Genomic DNA, 17,870 nt, shown 5'->3' with positions numbered 1-17,870 from the left:
AATATTTATGTCTTAAATTCTTCACTTTCAAACATTCTAACCCTCAAGTTATTAACGAGGTAAAAATCCTTCAGCATTTTTTTTTTTTTTTGGAAAATAGGCAAAATGCTGTATAGTTCAAATCATGTTTAATTTCATTATCAACATGCTAATCAACATGTGTTCCCTTCTCCATGCAATCCAATCACAAGTGGTCACAGGAGATGGAATACATAACACTGAGATGGATGTTAATGCCATCCATGGTGTAAATAGGCCCATATGACAATGTTTTCATCACACCGCAGGTCTTGGTGTACATAAACAGTCCTAACATTCTAAATCTGTGCACTCGAGTGCCTTGGTTTAGGTAATGCCTTGTTTTTTGGTGTGTTTGCAGCCCCAAAATAACATTAAGATACAGAAGGAGCTTAGCTGTGCCTCATGCAGTTTAAAGTATCCAGACAGCAGATAGTTCAGCCCCAGTGTGCACTGAAAACATATTTACACAAGCTCCGCTGCCATTGAATATGGTGGTGCTAAATATCACATCCCATTTTCCCCAAGCAAATCTGCTCTCTTACTTCACGCACTGCATTTCTTTGAAATAAGCTCTGCTGGGCTGCAAAATTGAACTGCCAGCCACCTATAGAAATTTGATAACTGAGCCTAACGCACTGAACCCAAATGTCTCTCTCTTTCCATGGCCTCCAAGAAGAGCGATGTTGAGTTAATCAGCTTTTCATGCTTATTAAAGCAGGGCATAAATGAAGAAAGTGAAGACAAATTCAAGAGCTGGTAGAGCATCACCACCATCCCAGAGGGGCCCTTTGATATCTTATTATCTTACTGATTGATGAAGCATCTGGGCCACTTAAGTTCAACTCTCTATGGCCAATGCAACTAACTTCAGACTGAAGTTAAGATGTTCAGTCCACTGAAATTGTGCAAAGTAAATGAATGAACGCCTTTGAAATGCCAATTCCCTGGTGTTTCAGAAGTTGTTAGCAAGGCTGATGACTCCACAATGGCAAAGACTAATCTTGCATTATTATTATGAACTGTGAGCAAAGTCTTAATCAGTGAGATCTGTTTACCACAGAACACAACACTAACAGTGATGGAAAGCTACTCTAGCTTATAGCTTGGTGACGTACAAACTACTCTTAATTTAAGTATTTAAAAAGTATTTAATAAGTATTTAGCTATGCTACAAGCAGCTAACAAAACATAATTACATTAAAGCTAGCATTTGCAGTAATAAAATATAATAAAATAAAATAATATAATAAAATAACTATGGGGGGATGGGGTGGCATGCCTATGGCAATATTTCTGCAAACTGATATTATGTTGTTTCTCTAATGCTTCAGTCATAAGCAAACATGAGATAAAAACATTTGCTGAAGCAGTCGTGCCATTTTAGCTTGTTTCTACAAATCTTTGAATTCTTTATTTTGTCTCATTTTATGGGACTTGTACCCAAGTGAAAGAGAAATACTTTACCAGACGAGCTACTAAGCAAGTTTACTACATCAGTAAAAAGCCATATATATGGGGCTGGTTATGTGACAAGTACATTTTATTATTTATTGATCAACAATATGCCCCATAATCATAATTTGTGAGAAAAAGGAACAAAAGTTATTGCTGTTTTACTGACACTTGAGTTCATTTCAGTTGTAGGTTTATATTTGGAGCACAGATGTTGAATGATTGTTGTTTAAATTATTCTTGATTAGGGTAACAACAATAAACTTGAAGCATTTAACTAAATATCTTTCTGTTAAGAAGGGGGAAAAAAATAAATTCTGTGCAGGGAGCGATTTGAATCAGATAAAAGTTTATTTTTTAGATACTTCATGTAAATCTAAATGAACCAATTTACCACAACAAATTAAATTTCCCAAAGGTATATACAGTAATATGAAAGACAGGATATTCACAACTTTATTAAAGCTTCATGCACAATACATTGTCACATTAAAACCAGCTAGCAATGACACACTGTTAGTTATGTTACACTACTAACTGTTGGAAAAAGTCGTTACTTTAAAAGACACAATATTTAGAAAACCAAACTACTGTCATGCAAATCTTACTCTCTAACACACTAGCATGCTAACACTACTTATGTCCTCATGGTGCAAAAACAAAGACTTACTCTACATGGCATGTCTTTACATTAATAATTATGTCATCACAGCAAGGAGCCCACATGGAAAGAACCTATATGTGGATGTATGCGCATATATGAAACCTATATGCAGTGTACATGCACATATATGCTGCATATATGCACATATATGATAATATATATGCTGCATATATGCGTATATATACTGCATCTATGCTGCATATATGCTGTATATATATACTGCATATATGCGTATATATACTGCATATATGCTGCATATATGCGTATATATGCCACATATAGGCAAAACTGAGGTGCATATATGTGCATATACAGGAAATATAGGTCTCCTGTATTGCTTCTTCATATCCACATATAAGCCCTATACATACAAGATATGTCTTCTATATAGTTAATGGCAGGATCTGGTCATTTTGTAGCTCATATCCCATTTTTGACTGTCATACATGATGCCTAGCTCATATTTTCTATTATCAAGGCAAAAACTAAGAATTAACGAAAAAAATTATGCAAGAGCTTATGTATGTGCGAACATGTGAAATTGGTATCACATGTAATTGGCATGTTATGGAATTTAACTATGGCAATATATTAACATGATATACAGAGCCGGACAGTAACGGAGTAAATTTTTTTGTGTACAGTACTTAAATACAATTTTGAGGGATCTGTACTTTACTTGAGTATCACTTTTTGGGACTACTCATGACTTTACTCAAGTACATTTGAGAGGCAAATATTGTACTCTTTACTCCGCTACATTTCTATCCATAACCGTAAGTGCCCGTTACTTCTTCGGCCCCGTCCACACGGAGACCGATGTAGTATACATGCCAGATCAGCATGTGGCGCTGTAACTCTGCCACAGAGATACACTTAAAATGGAGAAGAAGACATGGATTTGCTGATAAAACTTGCGCAGTGGTACACAAGCGAACATGGAAAAATACATTTATTAATCCGTGTTAATATTAGCGTTCAGTGTTTGTTCATGTTTTTGTTGCTGTTACAAGATGTAGTGGTGTTTGACTAGGGGCGAGACGTGGGCTGATGACGTTATATTTTCAGAAAATGTACGGATTCGCCGTCCAGACGAAATGCAAAGATCATTATTAATTATTACATTATTATTAATTATTAAAGTGCTGATCTAGTCAAGCTGTGGTTCTAGAGGACACAAGAAATATATTTGTTACAGATCACAGAATGCAGAGCCCACCAGAAGACAAGGACAAGAGAGGATATAAATTATTAGCATGAGGGAAGACATTTGTGCCAGGGTGAAATTAACCATTTCATAAAACCCAAAGAAACATCAAAGGACACCTTTAATCCCGGGAGTGATTTTTTCAAATTAAGTTGCACAGTTTGAAAGGGGCTATTTTCATATAGAATGCCAACAGAAAAAAGAAAAAAAAAGTTTCAAACTCATTTCATTCAGAATTTAAATGAAAATATCTTGGGAGCCTCTTTGTTCATGCAAAACTATTGTGCCATGAAATAATGCACTTGTTACCTATTATGTCTGTTATAATATAGTTCATTATAATGTTAACAAGAACTCTACTAACAACATTTGAGTACACTTAAAGGTGAAGGGTGTGATTTTGGTGCTGACAACCATAATTGCAAAACATTTAAATCAGATAGTGCTGCAATAGACTTATGCAATTGGTCAAGCTAATCTTGCTGCATCTAACTTTCATTTATTTTAATTTCTTAATCTGCCTCCAACTTTCTTGTCTCTGAAAGATATTTTAACAGCACAAATATTAACCATGTTTAACTTAATAAAAGTCTATAAGAGAAGGAAATAGATTCCACTCTGGACTGTGTATATGGATATACAGTTTCAAATATTCAACATAAAATCATTCCATTAAGACCAGCCATCTCATAATGTAATTGCTAGTCCGCTGTTGCCATGGCTCTTGACCAGTTTAGAGGCAAGTGAAGCCACACTCAAAGTTCATAGTCACTGCTTTTGGCATCAGTCGACCCTCGCTGTTCATGCTGACCATTTGCAATGACAGATTACAGTTCTCAGAGATCCCTGGGCACCAGCCTCTTTACAGGCCACAAAGCTCTATCTATCTATCATCTATCTATATATATATTTATCCATCCATCCATCCATCCATCTATCATTCATTTAGTCTGTAATTCATCATTGCAATGACAAATGACCCCAAAATAACAATCAGAACCATAAAAAACACCAGTTGGATTTAAGACATGAAATCAATATTAATGCAATGTGTGTATCATTCAGTCACACAAATCAATAGTACTACAAATAAAATGAGTGTGTCATTTTCAAGTCTGAAATCACCAACAAATGCTGTCTCTGATTTTGCATTACGCAATTTTGGATGCATGAGACCAGTGTAAATAATGGGTTTCCTTCCCTTGTGTTATTTTATGATCCAGTGCACATGTCTCATGTCACATGCAAAGAAAAGGTACATTGCGGCTTGTCGAAAACTAGCATATGCGATAAGAACCTTGGCGCTCGTTGTGCTTTGCAAAGCACCATGGTTTGTGTTCACTTTGTACCCATGCACAAAACATACACATCAAACTTCAATAGATGCAGACCGGGCTTGTTTTTCATTTATTTATTTATTTTCCTAACGTCTCCAGCAACACATTGAGCAAATAGCATTTTGTACGAAAAGAGCCGCAGACAAAGGAAACCCTGCTGGTGTTTGTCTCTTTATCTCCCTCGTTTAATTGGATTTCTTTGAAAGTTCAGATGAACCTCATGGGGCTCTCCTCTCATTTTGCACCTTCACTCTTCTTTTGTACCTGCCTCTTACTGAAGCTGATTAAATCACGAAGCCTTGCTTTAGGGGCCAATTCATGTTTGATTGATTGTTATTTCCACAAACACAGAATAGGGCCTTTAACGGAGATCCAGTAATGTACATAATGCTTTTTATTTCATTACAATACATTTTCACCTTATTAGAAACATCAGTAAATATTATCTAAGAATATGTATGGATATGCATTTTTCTCTTTCTTATGATGCTGTAACGCTCAGTTGAATGTATGTAACCTAATATATATATATATATATGCACGACACAAAGCAAAAATAATAATATAGTGTAGACTTATAAAAATATAAGCTTATTTAAACAGGCTAAACAAAAAGCAAAAGCATATTGTGTTGTCGTCATATGCACCTAAAAAATGACAGTACAACTCTCATACAAGACAAAGGTCTCATGGCTTTTAAATATTCAACATCTGTAATTATCTTGATCATAATTAAGTGTTGTACGCTCATTTTTAATTTAATCCTGTTGGGAATGAGATTCATCTTTTTGTCTTTTGTCTCTCTCTCTCTCTCTCTCTCTCTCTCTCTCTCTCTCTCAGTAACAACTGCATAACTCTCCGAAGCTATTAATCTTCGCTGATTAGACATGAGTGTCTCTCAGAGCCATCTGTACAAAACAAGCAAGCTCCTGAGAAAAGTTATTCTTTACATCTTTCACAATGATCAAAGTCAGTGGTGAAATTGAGAAATGTGAGGTATAATCAAATTAACTGCAAGCCAATGCTATATAAACTGAAAAAAAAACTTACACAAAAAAAAAACACAAATGAATTAGAAGCATTATCTTAATACTGGCATGTAAATGAGACAGATGATGATGATACAAAGTCTTTAATAATCCACATAGGGGTAATCCACAAGGTGAAGGCAGAAACACACATACACATCAACGAGACAGACAACCAAACACTGAACAGAATGCATCTTATGAGGGGAACGTAAAGAGGGTAATTGACAAGACACACCTGAACATAATGACACAATTAACATGAGACAGAACCTAGGTCACACAGAGAACATGAGGAATGAAAACACAACATAAAGAGTCCAGGGGCTTGACAGTCCCACATATCAACAGTACATTTTTTTATAATGCCTTTCTATATGGCACTTTGTGATTTTAGTAGAAAAGCGAAGCAAATGAAAAAATATAAAAAACATCAATCAGGAGTCTTCAACAGAGGGGTTTGCAGCAGTACTGCAAGGGGTCTGCCAATTATGGTTTAAACTCAAAACTAATTCTTGTAAACAAATGAGATGTTACAGTAATAGTGATTTTACTTCAATAAAAGCTCAAGTTAAGAAGGTTTTATTGTAACCTTCACTTTATGCATTAAATGCATTAAATAAAATGAAAAGTCCTGGTAAAAGACCAGATAAAAGTTTTTTTTAAATTGAAACAATATTTCACATCATTCCAATACTATAATTCTCTTACGAGAGCTCTCTCGTACTGCGTCTTAGCTAAGACGCTACGGGAAAAGTCTCTTTTCACGAAATACTGAAGCAAAAAATTATCCTTAATGTTGTATTTTTGTAAAGCGCATTTGCAGCAGTACACAGCCATAGGCGAGATGGCTCGTCCGCTCATTTGCTTGTTCTGCGGCAACTGCACAGCCTATCGAGCGCAGGCTGATGCAACATCAGACCAATAAGGATACTTATCCACTGCCGTTCCTGCTGCGCTATCCAGCGCCCATATCCTTTATATCTTTATATCCATTTATATCCTGTGTGTGTGTTCGCCCTGCGACGCACACTCACAAAAAGAGCTGCGTCTTTTTAAAGATGCCCTCGTGCGGCTCGTGCAGAGCCCCGCTCAGCGAAGGAGATCGTCACGTCATCTGTGTCTCCTGTCTGGGTGAGGACCATGCAGCGATCGCGGTCGCTGACGGCTGCTGCCCTCATTGCGAGCTACTGCCTATGGTGACTCTGAGGACTCGCCTGGCATCCTTCTCGAAGCCTGCATCATCCGCTGCGTCGCAGCGCCTACCAGAACCGTCTCCAGCTCGGCCGAGCTCGCCGGTTCCCTCCGCTTCGCCGGCCTCCCCTGCATCGCTTCCCGATGTTCAGCGTCCGCTGCTTGCCGACGCGTCATCTGAGGAAGTGGATCTCAGGCCCGCGTCGGAGGAAGAGGACACGTGCTCTCTGCGGCGAGCCTCGGCCTCGAGTGGTCTGCCCCAGCGCCCCCTTCACGTTCCCGGCTGGATGGTAGCTATCTTCCGGATGAGCGTTCTTCCTCAAGATCAAAGCACAGCCCTTTTCTTCCTGAGCTTCACGAAGAAGTGGCGAAAGCTTGGAACGCTCCATTCTCGGCGAGAATCTGTTCATCTGTTTCGCCAGCATTCTCCACACGGGATGGTGCTAAGAACAGAGGCTACCTGTCACTTCCGCCGGTGGAAAAGGCTATAGCAGCACATCTTTGCCCGCCCTCTGCTGGATGGCGGACTAAGGCGGCGTTGCCATCCAAAGCCTGCCGCATGACGTCATCGCTGCTCGCACGGATATTCTCTGCTGCTGGGCAGGCTGCGTCTGCGCTACACACCATGGCTACGATGCAGATTTTCCAGGGCGATCTCCTCCGCAAGCTGGATGAGATGGGACCTGAAGCGATCTGTCTCGCGGATCTGAGGAGTGCTTCGGATCTCTCCCTCCGTGCTACTAAGTCCGCTGCACAGGCCATGGGACGGGTTATGGCTTCCGCTACGGTGGCTGAGAGGCATTTATGGCTAACGCTTTCTGACATCAAGGAGTCTGAGCGCGCTGCGTTCCTTGACGCACCGCTAACTCCTGCTGGCCTCTTCGGATCATCCGTCAACGAGTTTGTGGAGAGATTCGCCGAGGACCAGAAAGCTTCGCAGGCGTTCAAGCACTTCTTGCCGAAGCGCTCCAGTTCTGCAGCTAGCCGCTCTAGACCGGCCCCACAGAGCTCTCAGTCACGCCCACCGCTTCCTGCTGCGTCATCGCGACAGCGTCAGCAACGCAGCTCGGGACCCCGTTCTCGCTCTTCAAGCCGTCGCCCCGCGCCGCGGGAGCCGCGGCAGAGGATTGCGGTGAAGCCAGAAGCCCCGAAAGCATCCTAGCACTGCTGGGAAAGCGTCGGTGTTCGAGTTACGCTGCGGCCGAGCTCTCACCCAAGCGCCGCTGTTGCAGTTCCAAGAGTCGTGACTGCCTCAGTGTCCTCTGCAATGCGCAAGCCTGCACGAGTGCCCGCTTGCCTGCACACAAAAGCCGTTTTCACGGCTACCCAGATGTTTCACGAAAAGAGTGTCTTTTCTGGTGTTCCGGCCACGGCCGATGGTGCTATAAATGTAGTGACGATGCCCACTCCTCAGTGCCCATCTCCACATGTAAGCACAGCCCTGCACACAGGGCCTGCGCCCATAAATACGACTCAAGTCGGTCGCGCACACTGCATAGTAAGCGTGCCCACCCCTCAGTGCCCACAATTACTATGTCACACGCGTCATGTGGTTTCTGTAAAAACGAAACCCGTGCACGCTCGTCCGGCCACGGCCGATGGTGCTATAAATGCAGTGACGATGCCCACTACTCAGTGCCCATCTCCACATGTAAGCACAACCCTGCACACAGGGCTAGCGCACATAAGATCGACACAGATCGGTCGAGCGCGCCGCATAGTAAACGTGCCCACTTCCCAGTGCCCACATACACTATGTCACATACGGCGCGGGGCTTCTGTAAAAACGAGGCCCGTGCACGTACATTCTGCACAGGCAGACAGCGAGTTGAAAGTGGTAAATGTGCACACATGCAGCCCACAGTTACTCGCAGATATATCGAGTCCCACGGGACCCGCTCAGCCTCCCCCTAGTCGGTTAAGCACCGGGACGGGGTCGAGGAGGAGCGATCTGCCCGCTGTGATCAGCGCGCTCCCCGCCTCAGATGCGCAGCACACCCGAGCGCCGCCGTTGCCCAGTCAACAGAGCGCGCTTCGTATCCAGCCCTTAGCCATTCATGCAGATGCATGGTCAGCACTTCCAGGGGTTTCGGATTGGGTGCTGGGCATTATAAAGAGAGGCTACTCGCTACAGTTTTCTCGACGCCCACCGCAGAAAACAGAAGTAGCACACATACTTCGGGCCGAAATATCAAAACTGTTGAGCAAAGGGGCTGTAGAGCCTGTGTCTCAAGCTCAAAGCAAGGGGGGGCTGTACAGCAGATACTTTCTGGTGCCCAAGAGAGATGGGGGTCTCAGGCCCATACAGGATCTAAGACAGCTGAACAAGGCATTGATGAAACGCAGTTTCAAAATGCTTAAGACCAGGAAGCTCCTCGCGCAGATTCGCAGAGGGGACTGGTTCATGTCAATAGATCTGAAGGACGCGTATTTTCAAATACAGATAGCGTCAAACCACAGGCGATATTTGAGATTCGCCTTCGAGGGCCAGGCATACCAGTTTACAGTCCTGCCGTTCGGCTTGTCCGTGGCTCCTCGTACGTTTCCGAGGTGCATGGATGCAGCGCTCGCTCCTCTCAGACTCAGAGGCATGCGAGTGTTGAATTATTTGGACGACTGGCTGGTTCTGGCCCGATCACGAGCGGAGCTCGTGGACCACAGGGCCGTTTTACTCGATCACCTCGAGAAGCTCGGCCTCAGTGTCAATTGGGCGAAGAGTTCGCTGAACCCCAGTCAGACGATTCTGTTTCTGGGTATAGTTCTGAACTCGTGTTCCATGACGGCGCGGCTGTCACCACAGCGCGTGATGGGCATTCAGCGCGCAGTGAGTTCTTTCCGCTGCGGCGCGACCGTGTCGCTCAAACACTGTCAAAAGATGGTGGGCCTCATGGCCTCAGCATCTCCGGCTCTGCAGCTGGGCCTGCTCCGCATGCGCCCCCTGCAGTTCTGGCTGAAGGCTCGGGTGCCGCGCAGAGCGTGGGGGTCTGGCCGGCTGCATTTCAAGGTCAATCAGAGCTTTGTTGCAGCTCTAGCACCTTGGACAGCGAACGGCTGGTACCGATCAGGTGTAAACCTGGGGACTTTCCCGAATGTGAAGATGGTGTCGACGGACGCATCCACTTCGGGATGGGGAGCGCTGCTCGAGGGCAGACCGTCCTTTGGCCTATGGTCAGAACGGGAAAAGCTCCATCATATCAACTGTCTGGAAATGCTGGCAGTGGAGAACGCGCTGACGCGCTTTTGTCCCCATATCAAGGATCACCACGTCGTAGTCCGTTCGGACAACATGTCTGTGGTGTCCTACATAAATCGCCAGGGCGGTCTCGGGTCTCGAAACCTGTGCAGGCTGACGGAACGCCTCCTGGTTTGGGCTCAGCGCAACGTGCGTTCGCTGAGAGCAGTGCATGTGCCTGGGCTACAGAATCTGGGTCCAGACAGGCTGTCCAGAGGCAATGTTCCTACGGGCGAATGGTCTCTACACCCGCAAACAGTCCGGCTGTTGTGGGAGAGATTTGGCAGGGCAGAGGTGGACCTCTTCGCGTCCCACGAAAACGCTCACTGCCCCGCGTTCTTTTCCAAGAACGAAAGCGCGCTGTCACGGAGATGGCCATGCTGCCCGCTTTATGCTTTCCCTCCCGTCTCCCTCCTTCCGCAGGTGATAGAACGGGTGAGAGAAACGAGATGTTCATTACTGCTTGTAGCACCTCTTTGGAAGAACCAACCATGGTTCCCAGATTTGATGCAGTTAACAGATGTTGCCCCGTGGCCGGTGCCGTTGAGGAGGGACCTCCTCTCGCAGGCCAGGGGCTCGATTTGGCCCCCCCAACCGGAGTTGTGGTCCCTCCATGTGAGGGCGCTCAACGGTTACCCGCTGATCTCGCAGTGGGAGTGCTAAATACTATCACTCAGGTTAGAGCTCCGTCGACACAACGTCTGTATGCCTCGAAGTGGTCGGTGTTCTCCAGCTGGTGCACAGCTCGAGGTTATTCACCCCTTAGTTGTGAGGTGACGGAGGTCCTCTCCTTCCTACAGGAGCTGTTGGAAAAGGGCAGAGCCCCATCCACGCTCAAAGTTTATATGGCGGCCATCGCGGCGTTTTCTGAAACGGCGCTCGGTCAGTCAATAGGAAGGAATGATTTAGTCATCCGGTTCCTCAGAGGAGCTAGGAGGCTGAATCCTCCCAGACCTCCGTCAGTCCCTATGTGGGACCTCGCGGCGGTTTTGGAGGCCTTGAAGGGTCCCCCTTTTGAGCCTATCCAATCGATTAGCCTTCAGCATCTGTCGTTCAAGACAGTATTCTTGTTGGCTCTCGCTTCGGTGAAGCGTGTGGGTGATTTGCACACACTCTCGGTGAGCCAGTCGGTTCTCTCTAGAAGAGCGAACGAGTACTGCGTTCTCTGCCGTGCGTACGATTCACTCTGGTTCGCTTCGGCGATGAAATAAATCAGGTGAGTCAGCCTTTTCGAGCTCCTTTTATAGGTTGGGCCACACCCGTTTCGGCGGGAAGTGGCAAGAAGGGCGCGAAGCGCCCTTATTGGTCTGATGTTGCATCAGCCTGCGCTCGATAGGCTGTGCAGTTGCCGCAGAACAAGCCAATGAGCGGACGAGCCGTCTCGCCTATGGCTGTGTACTGCTGCAAATGCACTTTACAAAAATACAAAATTAAGGATAATTTTTTGCTTCAGTATTTCCTGAAAAGAGACTTTTCCCGTAGCGTCTTAGCTAAGACGCAGTACTCGTTCGCTCTTCTAGAGAGAACCGAGGGTACGTTTTAGTAACCGAGTATGTTTTCCCTGTATTTTTCACTAAATCAATGCAAATTAATGTACAGCTTGTGCTGAAAAATTGGTTTGTCTGTTTAATTCTACATGTAGCTCATTAACCCATGATTTTGCACAGCACTGAAGTTAGATGTTAGTCAATGACCTGGTTCAACGTGGTTGTCACCTCATCAACAAATCTGAGCTCCCTCCCATCACCTGTGTTGAAGGACACAACGTCATTGCCTCCTGCTATATAAAAAGCCTATAGATGTCCAAGATGACATACTGGCCTTTCACAGAGTATCAGTCAGCCAGGTATGTTTTCACTATCGACATAAAGTCTGGTTCAAATGCCAGCTTATTCTAGCCAGTTTACATGATAGTTTATCCTGGCAAAGAATGACCTTTTTCAAGAAGGTAGAGATAATCTGACTGACAGTTCAAGTGGCCACAATTTATTTTGTAGTTATGAGTAAATCCTTGATTAAATCTAAAATCTATTTGCAAAAAGGCCTAATATTAGCTATCTTGATGTTACTGAGGTCAAAAATATAAATAAAAACATTCTATCTTGTACAGTTTTATATGAGATATGAAATATCCATCAGGTATCCTGTTTAAATCTATCGAAAATGCTACAACATCATCATATTTAGTGAGTGTGACATGCTAGAGCAAAACAGACACTATTTTTGGAATCATCACCCAAAAAAAAGTAAGAAACAAGAAATAGAAATATGATGCACAGTAGTATAATATTAGACAGATATATTACATATATTGCAAATAATCTTTGTGAATGGTTATACAGAAAACACTGTAAAGTGAAACCTGTGATAGCATATTTCACAGATGCAACTCAAAAACAAAAATGTATAGGCTTTAAACAAAACTCGGAAACCAGAATGCACATCTGCATATTACTGAATAACTACAAAATCCAGTTTAACTTCATACTGAATATTCCCTAGCACCTATTATATATAGAACATTTGCATTAAAACAGGGACCTGGAAATTCTCAATCTCAAAGTGATGACATTTCATCTAACTGGGAATATGATTGCTTTGAGAATGCATGGGAGTGCATGGATTATGGCAAACATGAAGGTCATCTGTATTTTCAAATACAGATAGCGTCAAACCACAGGCGATATTTGAGATTCGCCTTCGAGGGCCAGGCATACCAGTTTACAGTCCTGCCGTTCGGCTTGTCCGTGGCTCCTCGTACGTTTCCGAGGTGCATGGATGCAGCGCTCGCTCCTCTCAGACTCAGAGGCATGCGAGTGTTGAATTATTTGGACGACTGGCTGGTTCTGGCCCGATCACGAGCGGAGCTCGTGGACCACAGGGCCGTTTTACTCGATCACCTCGAGAAGCTCGGCCTCAGTGTCAATTGGGCGAAGAGTTCGCTGAACCCCAGTCAGACGATTCTGTTTCTGGGTATAGTTCTGAACTCGTGTTCCATGACGGCGCGGCTGTCACCACAGCGCGTGATGGGCATTCAGCGCGCAGTGAGTTCTTTCCGCTGCGGCGCGACCGTGTCGCTCAAACACTGTCAAAAGATGGTGGGCCTCATGGCCTCAGCATCTCCGGCTCTGCAGCTGGGCCTGCTCCGCATGCGCCCCCTGCAGTTCTGGCTGAAGGCTCGGGTGCCGCGCAGAGCGTGGGGGTCTGGCCGGCTGCATTTCAAGGTCAATCAGAGCTTTGTTGCAGCTCTAGCACCTTGGACAGCGAACGGCTGGTACCGATCAGGTGTAAACCTGGGGACTTTCCCGAATGTGAAGATGGTGTCGACGGACGCATCCACTTCGGGATGGGGAGCGCTGCTCGAGGGCAGACCGTCCTTTGGCCTATGGTCAGAACGGGAAAAGCTCCATCATATCAACTGTCTGGAAATGCTGGCAGTGGAGAACGCGCTGACGCGCTTTTGTCCCCATATCAAGGATCACCACGTCGTAGTCCGTTCGGACAACATGTCTGTGGTGTCCTACATAAATCGCCAGGGCGGTCTCGGGTCTCGAAACCTGTGCAGGCTGACGGAACGCCTCCTGGTTTGGGCTCAGCGCAACGTGCGTTCGCTGAGAGCAGTGCATGTGCCTGGGCTACAGAATCTGGGTCCAGACAGGCTGTCCAGAGGCAATGTTCCTACGGGCGAATGGTCTCTACACCCGCAAACAGTCCGGCTGTTGTGGGAGAGATTTGGCAGGGCAGAGGTGGACCTCTTCGCGTCCCACGAAAACGCTCACTGCCCCGCGTTCTTTTCCAAGAACGAAAGCGCGCTGTCACGGAGATGGCCATGCTGCCCGCTTTATGCTTTCCCTCCCGTCTCCCTCCTTCCACAGGTGATAGAACGGGTGAGAGAAACGAGATGTTCATTACTGCTTGTAGCACCTCTTTGGAAGAACCAACCATGGTTCCCAGATTTGATGCAGTTAACAGATGTTGCCCCGTGGCCGGTGCCGTTGAGGAGGGACCTCCTCTCGCAGGCCAGGGGCTCGATTTGGCCCCCCCAACCGGAGTTGTGGTCCCTCCATGTGAGGGCGCTCAACGGTTACCCGCTGATCTCGCAGTGGGAGTGCTAAATACTATCACTCAGGTTAGAGCTCCGTCGACACAACGTCTGTATGCCTCGAAGTGGTCGGTGTTCTCCAGCTGGTGCACAGCTCGAGGTTATTCACCCCTTAGTTGTGAGGTGACGGAGGTCCTCTCCTTCCTACAGGAGCTGTTGGAAAAGGGCAGAGCCCCATCCACGCTCAAAGTTTATATGGCGGCCATCGCGGCGTTTTCTGAAACGGCGCTCGGTCAGTCAATAGGAAGGAATGATTTAGTCATCCGGTTCCTCAGAGGAGCTAGGAGGCTGAATCCTCCCAGACCTCCGTCAGTCCCTATGTGGGACCTCGCGGCGGTTTTGGAGGCCTTGAAGGGTCCCCCTTTTGAGCCTATCCAATCGATTAGCCTTCAGCATCTGTCGTTCAAGACAGTATTCTTGTTGGCTCTCGCTTCGGTGAAGCGTGTGGGTGATTTGCACACACTCTCGGTGAGCCAGTCGGTTCTCTCTAGAAGAGCGAACGAGTACTGCGTTCTCTGCCGTGCGTACGATTCACTCTGGTTCGCTTCGGCGATGAAATAAATCAGGTGAGTCAGCCTTTTCGAGCTCCTTTTATAGGTTGGGCCACACCCGTTTCGGCGGGAAGTGGCAAGAAGGGCGCGAAGCGCCCTTATTGGTCTGATGTTGCATCAGCCTGCGCTCGATAGGCTGTGCAGTTGCCGCAGAACAAGCCAATGAGCGGACGAGCCGTCTCGCCTATGGCTGTGTACTGCTGCAAATGCACTTTACAAAAATACAAAATTAAGGATAATTTTTTGCTTCAGTATTTCCTGAAAAGAGACTTTTCCCGTAGCGTCTTAGCTAAGACGCAGTACTCGTTCGCTCTTCTAGAGAGAACCGAGGGTACGTTTTAGTAACCGAGTATGTTTTCCCTGTATTTTTCATTAAATCAATGCAAATTAATGTACAGCTTGTGCTGAAAAATTGGTTTGTCTGTTTAATTCTACATGTAGCTCATTAACCCATGATTTTGCACAGCACTGAAGTTAGATGTTAGTCAATGACCTGGTTCAACGTGGTTGTCACCTCATCAACAAATCTGAGCTCCCTCCCATCACCTGTGTTGAAGGACACAACGTCATTGCCTCCTGCTATATAAAAAGCCTATAGATGTCCAAGATGACATACTGGCCTTTCACAGAGTATCAGTCAGCCAGGTATGTTTTCACTATCGACATAAAGTCTGGTTCAAATGCCAGCTTATTCTAGCCAGTTTACATGATAGTTTATCCTGGCAAAGAATGACCTTTTTCAAGAAGGTAGAGATAATCTGACTGACAGTTCAAGTGGCCACAATTTATTTTGTAGTTATGAGTAAATCCTTGATTAAATCTAAAATCTATTTGCAAAAAGGCCTAATATTAGCTATCTTGATGTTACTGAGTTCAAAAATATAAATAAAAACATTCTATCTTGTACAGTTTTATATGAGATATGAAATATCCATCAGGTATCCTGTTTAAATCTATCGAAAATGCTACAACATCATCATATTTAGTGAGTGTGACATGCTAGAGCAAAACAGACACTATTTTTGGAATCATCACCCAAAAAAAAGTAAGAAACAAGAAATAGAAATATGATGCACAGTAGTATAATATTAGACAGATATATTACATATATTGCAAATAATCTTTGTGAATGGTTATACAGAAAACACTGTAAAGTGAAACCTGTGATAGCATATTTCACAGATGCAACTCAAAAACAAAAATGTATAGGCTTTAAACAAAACTCGGAAACCAGAATGCACATCTGCATATTACTGAATAACTACAAAATCCAGTTTAACTTCATACTGAATATTCCCTAGCACCTATTATATATAGAACATTTGCATTAAAACAGGGACCTGGAAATTCTCAATCTCAAAGTGATGACATTTCATCTAACTGGGAATATGATTGCTTTGAGAATGCATGGGAGTGCATGGATTATGGCAAACATGAAGGTCACCTAAGAGGCTATGCTTTGTTTTAAAAGCATTTCTCCACATAGCATTCACAGGATGCTTGCAGAAGGTGACTGCACTATTGCAATTGTGACAGCTCTCCTGTTGCTCTGCCATTAGAAGCCCCTATGGTGGCCTATCAGAGTCAGAACATGGCAAGATTGCCTCTCCAAGGGACTGGCTGAGAGACACGGGAAATCTTCAATCATTAATGTGAAACAAGTTTATGATGCCCTCATGGTAACCTGCTCTCTGAGAATCACTTTAAGATGCAGCTAAGGGAAGTAGGAAAACCAAGGTCTATCTCTTTAGCCAAGAGAGCACATCTCTCTCGCACCTTGTGTCTTCATTTATGCTCCTGGCCTTCTTACAAACTAACAGGAACAATTTGATAAAATGCAATTGCATTATCTATTTTAAGCATGAATAAACAATACTCTATAGGAACCAAAACATTAGACCTCGTGCATGAGGAGGTGAAAATCAATAGTAATTTGCAATGCATACACTCGGGCTCTATAATATTAACAAAGACATAAAAGCATCAAATAGTTTCAAGCAAAAAGTTTCTAAAAAGAGCAACTTCTCACATCATCACACATCTTAATGTTGTTTCACAGGGGATTTTCTAACAATATATTCTGCTGCTATTGAACTCAGACCTGCTACATTAATGTGTTGCTGTATCTCATTAATGATGGAGCATCATGCTCCGATGGGCTCCCATAATTCATTCTGTTCTTCATGCTGGAAAACGACAGCTGCCAAGTTCTTGCAAATCACAGGGTGGAGGAAATCCCCACACAGCACTTCCAATCAAAAAAAGATCAAGGGAGAGAGAGAGAAAGAGGGAAAATAGTAGAAGGGGCGGATGGGGGTGCTTTTCTCGTGAGCTCCAGAGCAGGAAGATATAATTCAAACTTGAAGTGGGAACAAACATTGGAAAGGTTATGAGAATAAATGTATCTTTCTCTGTCGGCCTTAGTTGACATACAAATGATGTTCGCAACAAACTGTGGGAGGATGTGAAAACTTTCGAGAAATACTGGAACAAGGTATATTTTGGTGTACCATTTTTTTAAAGGACAAATCCCATGTTTTATTTTATAGAAAGCACTATAAAATATGTTAGATAAATTACGATCTGCTAAAAAAATTACCTAGACTTAAAAGCAGGTTGTTTTATACTCATCAAACATTTGCATTTCTACTTAAAAGGATAGTTCACCCAAAAATGAAAATCTGATGTTTATCTGCCTATCCCCAGGGCATCGGAGACGTAGGTGACATTGTTTCTTCAGTAAAACACAAACTGAGATTTTTAAAATGAACCGTTGCAGTTTATCAGTCTTATAATGTAATGGATGGGAATCATGGCTAAAACATACAGTAAAACATAAACAAAAAAACATACGCAAACAAAACCAAATTAAACCCTGCGGCTTGTGTTGATGCATTGATGTGTAAAGACACAAAACGATCGGTCTGTGCTAGAAACTGAACAGTATTTATATAGTTTTTACCTCTGATGCATTGCAATGCCTGAACTGTTTTAACTGTATAAGCACCTCCTCAAAACACATGCCACGTGAAGCGTCTTCTTCTTCTTGCTTTACGGCGGATCGCAGACTTATAAGTGCATT

This window comes from Carassius carassius, chromosome 33, assembly GCF_963082965.1.
Source record: "Carassius carassius chromosome 33, fCarCar2.1, whole genome shotgun sequence".
Classification (NCBI taxonomy): Eukaryota; Metazoa; Chordata; class Actinopteri; order Cypriniformes; family Cyprinidae; genus Carassius; species Carassius carassius.
Note: the sequence above shows the minus strand (reverse complement) of the source record.